Source organism: Neophocaena asiaeorientalis, unplaced genomic scaffold (genome assembly GCF_003031525.2).
Source record: "Neophocaena asiaeorientalis asiaeorientalis breed wild unplaced genomic scaffold, Neophocaena_asiaeorientalis_V1.1 scaffold136, whole genome shotgun sequence".
In the NCBI taxonomy this organism is placed as follows: domain Eukaryota; kingdom Metazoa; phylum Chordata; class Mammalia; order Artiodactyla; family Phocoenidae; genus Neophocaena; species Neophocaena asiaeorientalis.
This window is the reverse complement of record NW_020185333.1, coordinates 7138175-7145025: the sequence shown is the minus strand read 5'-3', so window position 1 is coordinate 7145025 and position 6851 is coordinate 7138175. Positions and strand designations below refer to the sequence as shown.

General features: G+C 45.8%; 1 long non-coding RNA gene across 1 annotated transcript; it reads left to right on the top strand.

The window, feature by feature from the left end:
- Positions 1–3777: 3777 nt before the first annotated feature.
- Positions 3778–5890, top strand: LOC112393204 (uncharacterized). The gene is made up of 3 exons (XR_003001862.1): positions 3778–3846; positions 4596–4776; positions 5787–5890. It is a non-coding gene; the product is annotated as an uncharacterized LOC112393204 (long non-coding RNA).
- Positions 5891–6851: the final 961 nt, after the last annotated feature.

Sequence of the window (6851 nt, the reverse complement as noted above, 5' to 3'; positions counted from 1 at the left end):
GACCAGTTATCACATCATATCCAAACATACTCCTGGAAATCTTTCAAGGCCCCAAATGAATGGTGTTAATTATTTAAATATAACCAATTTCCACTAGTGTTCTTTACATACCAATGCATGGTACTTGTGGAAATGCAATATAAAATCCCAAATGCGGCAAAACTCCTTCATAATCAGAGACCTACCGTTAAGTGGTAGAACTAATAACTAACACAGAATAACTAACTGTATTATATGAGATTTTACCACGTACCAGTGGTTCCTTTTCATGTCCAAAGTCTCCTTTTTAATATTTATTATCATTTACTACCCTCCATGAACGTAATGTAATTAAAGATATTATCTAGCAAACAAACTACATTTGAGTAACAGTTAATTCATTTTCCTCTTTTAGATTGAAAAATAAATAGAAAATTTATTTGGATACAGCCATGGAAATTTACATGGATACAGAGCTGTATCCATGTAATAACGTCAGGTAAAGCAAAAACAATGGAATTTTAGTTATTCTATCTAGAGTAATCATGAAATTTCTGTTTAGATTTTTGAAATTTTAAAATAGGTGTGGATTCCTCCCTATACATTATTACCTCCATAAATGATTTGGAGGCTGAGATTTTCTGCGGCATGTTGGGTGTTTTTGTTTTTAATTTAGTTTTGGGTTTTTGGTCACTCAAATTGTGATAGTAATGAGTTTGCCCATTTTTGCTCAATCACCAGATATCTGAGAGTCCAAGAGTTTGTCCCTTATGAGGATACACTGCAGTCTTAGGGTTTGCAGCAAGATAGTCTTAAAAAGCCTGGGCTCTAGAATCAGAAAGTAGCTTTCTAGTGAATAGCTTTGTGAATTTAGGCAAATAGCTTAGGCTCTTTGAACCTCAATTTCCTTATATGCAAAATGGAACTAATGACACCTGCCTTGTAAAGCTGCTGTGTGGCACACAAAATGACAGCATCATTGTAAAGTAAATAAGCCAATTTGTGCTACACATCAATACACTGTTTTAAAAGTTGATATTATCGATATTTCATAGTATTGATAATTTGTGACCAAAAAAAATTTTTTTAAGAATCCTTTCGTGGTTGGCCCTTGGTGCAATTTTTGCCACCTGTAAAACATGGAATAAAACATGTTTCCATGCTTGCTGTGCAATTGTTTAATACATACATTTGAAGGTAAATAGTGCTGGTCCTTGGCAAATTTTAAATTGTTCAGGTTTGTCTTCAGACACAAAGAACTATCTGCATTCTCAGATTCCAAGGTGAGCCAGATCTCCTGGTTCAACAGCTATAGGACTGACTATCCACAGGAGCAGCAGGGCCTCTGGTTTGTCTTAGGATTTTGAACCCAATTTGGAAATTCCCTACCCAGCCTTATTAGCTTTCTTTTCCTCACCTGGACAAGTCAGTCCTTTCCTTCTCTTCTTAATTCTTCCTCATTCTTCTCAAATACAAATTTAACATTTTCCTACAAATTTTATAGTACCTTAATTAATATTCATCATTATTTTGGGAAGATTCTATATTCTTACAACATGTTAGGGACGTCCCACGTTAATGACATTTCTGACAATTAAGTGTGCTGTTGAAATTCTTCCCTTCTTTAGTAGTTATGGCTACACTTCTAGAATCTATTACAGTATTGGAAAAACATTTAAAGTATATAACACCAATATGTTTTGTCCATAATTAAAATTAACATCGTAGACCCGTGTTGTGATAATGTCTACAAATAAAAACTGTAATTCTTCTCTACCTTCCAAAGGTATTTTAGGTATTAATCAGAGTTTTTAATTGTGCATGAGATTTATAGAGTAAGGACACAACCTTGCTACTATTACGTACTTTTTCATTTGGAAAACCTAGAAGCTATTGCTTGCAAAAGCTATTTATAGATGACTGTAAGCTATTTAGAGATGACTGTAATAGCCAGTCTTCCAATTTTTTAAACTTCTTTTGGATTTTTCTTTTCTTCGAAAACAAACTACTGCTCCACATATGTACTTTTTACCTTGGTGGGGCGTAGTTCTCATTTCTGAGGGAATATGGCTTTGCAGAAGACACATAATGCCTCTTTGACAATTGTGAAAACTCAAGGGCTGGAGTTACCCAGCGAGGTAGGTTTCCGGGAAAATCCGGCCGGTAGCGAATCCCTTTGGGTCTGGACCAATCCGCGCCGGCACAGCTCCGCGCTCTCGGAACAGGGCTCAGCCGCAGACGCCTCGCCGCGCTCGCAGACACACACCCTTGCCGAGCCCGCCGAGTCCACCCTGTTTCCCTTCCTAGATGCCTCGGAACCTTTACCACACTAATCCTACGACTTTATGGCTGAACAGTAGTTCCCAACTTCTGAGAGAAACCCTCTTAAAATTCAAAGCAATTGAGCAGACCCTACCGCCACCAGAATCCAGACTGCCGTAGCCGTACTTTCCAATTGTCTTGTTTAGTAAGAGAACTGAGAAAAAAAGAGCTTCAATCTATTTTGTAACACCTTCAAACACCTTATATCGTATTAATCATAACGTTCGCATACATCTGAATGTATTTATTTATGCTGTACGCTTAGTTTACAGGCACTGCTTGGGGCTCAAAGGACTTCTCTCACTCCCTGCACAGGGAAGCCCCGAGGGCCCCCAGGACGCGCCCAGAGTCCGAGACCCCAGACCCCGGAGCTGCTGCGATAGACGTAGAGGCGGTAGGTCCTACCTTCCAACCCACACGTTCCATTAAGCTGGATTCCCAGAGACAACAGGACGCTCTTCCTGCAAGTCGCCGGGGCATCGCAGGGCATCTGCCGCCCCCTATCGGTGGTGAGGAGCAGAGTAGCCCGAGCCCCGTTAGAATCAACTAGAAGAGCCTCTTGAATAAAAGAATATTCCATGACTACGCAGTAGCGAGAGGACTCTCAGGGAGCCTGCCTTTCGCAGACACTCCCCTCCGACTGCGGCGTTTTAATGCAGGTGTTAGCAAGTGAGGGAGAGGATGTTGGGTGTGAAGAGGAACGTGTCGCTGCTTCGGTGAAGGCTGGGGAGGAGAGGGAGAGGGGGCGCGTCCAAGATAACACCCCAGGTTCAGTTTATGTTTTCCACCCTGCACCAATCCACCTCACCCTTACGAAAAGCATTTGCCCTCAGTCGGGATGGGATCGTTCATTAGAGCACATGTGGTGGCTTCCCAAGCACCTGCCCCTCATGTAACACCTTGAGCAGAGTCCAGTGACCTCTGCTGTAGAGGTGACAAAGGCCACGGAAGCCGCCTCAATTGTGTCCAGGAATGGCCTCCCAACAGCGTGCTACTTCTCTGGTTGGGGATGATTCTTATTTGGTAGGAATATGTATATGCTTCAGAAAAATAAAATAAATATCGAGAAGAAAGCTCCCGGATACCCCGGGCTAATTTTCTCCTAGGACTGAAAGTGTAAAATTTGCCTCCACTTGGACGCCGAGACTGCTAGCAGGCTGGGGACATGTGTGTTATTGTTACATACCCAGATATTTCTAATTTTATTTTCTCCCACCCCATTACCACTTCCCTACACACACACACACACACACACACACACTTTGTAGTATCCTAACTTGTTCACCCGTGTCCATGTGTCTTGGCCCTTTTGGGAAGAAGGCGAGAGACAGATGAACGAAGGTGAGTGGGGGCAGGGAAGGAAGAGAAGAGGGAGGAGAATCGCCTTCCACGCCAGACTTAATGTTTAAGCGGGAAGACGCTCCCGGCGGAGGGTCTAGAGGACGACAACGGAAAAGTCCCACTACACGCTCACAGCGCTAGTACTGGCGCCCCCAATCTGCAAGTGGCAGCAGGAGATCCGGAATCCAGTTGGTCCCCTACGAGGTACCCGCTCGTCCGCGCTGGGGGTCGGGCCCTCCAGTGTTGCTGCGAGTCTGGGAGAGGAAGGAAGCTCCGCTAGCTCCGTTCTCCCTCCCATATCGCTCTGGCGGCAGCCGCCGGTCATAGCCCCGCCGAGTCCCCGCTCCCGAGCGGCCGCAGGTGCCGAGTGGCCCATCCCCGGCGGAAGCGAAACGCGGGGCTAGCCGAGACCTCCCAGCGTCCAGTTCCGAGAGGGTCTCCGGCGTGTGGCGGAGGTCCCCGGGCCCGGACGCTCTCCCTTCCCGCGGCCTGTGGGCGCGGCGCACAGGGGCGCGGACGGGCGGCGGCAGCTCCCAGGCGCAGGCGGAAGGCGCGGCACGTCCACGGTCACGGCCGCTGCCGGGTCTCGGGCGGAAGCGCGGGGCTCGGAGGGGAGGGGCTGCCGCGCCCAGCAAGGCCCAGGGCTCTCGACCCCCGGCGGCGCCCGTCGGTGCAGGAGTAGATCTTAGGCGGCCGTTGCGCCCGCCAGGGAAGGATGGCCCCTGGTCAGTTTCAGCCCCGTACCCGCGCGTGATGGGGCTGAGGCCGGAGCCCACGCGTGTCCGCCCGGCTGTGCGTCTTTCACTTGCACACACCAAGCCCCCACCAGCCGCGCAGGCCACAGCTCCAACGTTGGCCGCTACCCGCGTCTGCCACCTCCAGGACTCAAAGCCGCCAACCCCAGCCTCCCGGCAAGCCTTGACTTCCCGGATGGGGCCATGCTTTTCTTCCAGGACAATCAGGACTCCTCCCCTCCCGGCGATCTTTCTAGGAGGCCACCTCCAGAGATTCCGAGGCGATTTCCTCTCTGTTGGTACTAAACTGGTAACTCCTCTCACTAAAAACACCAGGGAGAATCACAAGCAGAGTATTCAGCGAGGGGCCACCATCATCGAAAAAAGCACATAGTTCAATGTACGTGGAATGTTTTGATCAGTAGGTTAATGGGGAATAGAAGTTCGCTCTCTGTTTTTGATAGCCCTGATTTTCAAGCTTTTTTAAAAGTTACATTGCCCAGTTTTCTGCTCGGTCAACAACGGGAAATGGAATCTTGCCTTTTTTTATGATTCAAAATCAACTGTAATAACAGTGACTGAGAATTCACGGCATCTTGTGAGGTACAATGGAGATGAACACCTAGGTGAGAGCCATTGTGTTATGTAGTGGCAGCTGGATCCAGCCAACAAGGTCCGTGAGACTCATTCCCTGCCTTTCTCAGCTCACCCACTTGTTGGGACTTTTATCATTTCATTATTTTTTAAATTATCATGAGGCTCTCATGAGTCTGAGAGTTAAGACTGGGACAAAGATTGAGCACAACACTCAAACTATCTTTACCTTTCTTGGGGAAATAATTCCTGGGGCTAATAAAGAATTTCAGATCTGAGGTCAAAAAATGTTGCTTTTAAAAAACCCAAAAAAACAAGAAACCTAACCCTTCAGTTATACTTCCCTTATTTATTCAACAGATGTTTATGGAGCACCTACCCAGCACCAAACACACACACACACACACCCCATACATACAACATACTGTGGGCTATACAAATGATAACATACATCTGTTGAATGCTTAGAGACAGGCAATATAGTTGATGTTTTAAAAGTATTATACCTTTTTACCCTTCCAGGGACAATATGGAGTAGATACCGTTATTATTATTCCTGCTTTACAGATCAGAAAAATGAGATATTACAGGCTTGAAATAACTTGCTCAAAGTCACCTAGTTGGTAAGTGGCATAGCAGGGGGTTACGCCCAGTCCTATACAGAGTCCACAGGCTCAACCACTACACTATATCCTCCAGTCAGATCCAGGAATCTGTATATTTTGGAACCATCTCAGGTGAATCTGATGCAAAGTACTTGAGAACTTGAACTTGAGAAGCATTGATATAATCACACTCCCTCTTTTTCCTCATCAGAAAACAGACTCAAAGAAGTGATTTATCTGAAGACACACAGTTAATTAACTGCAGAATGAGATCCAGAGAAGCACCTCCTGGTTCCTTGCCCAGTGTCCTTTCTACCCTCCAAACCACAGCAGTTCAGTCCAAGAGGAGTCAAAGAATGTAAATAATTCAACAATTACAATAAACGTACAGTCAAATCTTGATTATCCCTAGCTTCCTCTTCTAATTGCTTCCCTTCTGGATATTTTACTGTTGTAGTTCCTCTCCCAGAGGGAGTGAGAAACCGGGTGAAACTCAATTATTTCCTTTCTGCTAATGTTAACTGGTAAGAACTCTTAATATGAAAAAGAAAAGCCGGAGAGGTTTGATAGCAGAAAAGGCTAGAACAAGTTCCTAAAATAAGACTTGCAGATGATCCCTGGATTTTGGTTTTCCATGCTACTAATAACTCCCATTGCTGTAGTGAAAGTGTGAAGTGGGGAAAGAAGCAATATGGATGACCCACCTAATGCAGCCATTCCTGCACTCTTCCTCTTCCTGTGATCCCATGCCTACCCAATGTTGATAACTGAGAAGTAGGAAAAAGGAAAGGAAATAATAAAGGGAGTGTGATGAAGTATTCTGGAAAAATTTTTACTCACGTTTTGGAGAATGGAAGAGCCATAGTATGAACTAGGCCACTATTCCTCCATCTTCAGTCCCAAGCAGTGAACATAGACAGTCATACACTGTCATTAAAACAAATAGATTTAGCCAGCTTATAACATCCTGACTTCTATTTACTTTCCGTTTTTTTTTTTTTTTTTTTTTTGCGGTACGCAGGCGTCTCACTGTTGTGGCCTCTCCCGTTGCGGAGCACAGGATCTGGACGCGCAGGCTGAGCGGCCCAGCCGCTCCGCGGCATGTGGGATCCTCCTGGACCGGGGCACGAACCCCCGTACCCTGCATCGGCAGGTGGACTCTCAACAACTGCGCCACCAGGGAAGCCCTATTTTGCTTTTAATCTCATTCTTTTTAACCTACTCTCGGGTCATAGGGATGTTGAGAGGCTGTGCAAGAACAACGGGGACTGCTGCC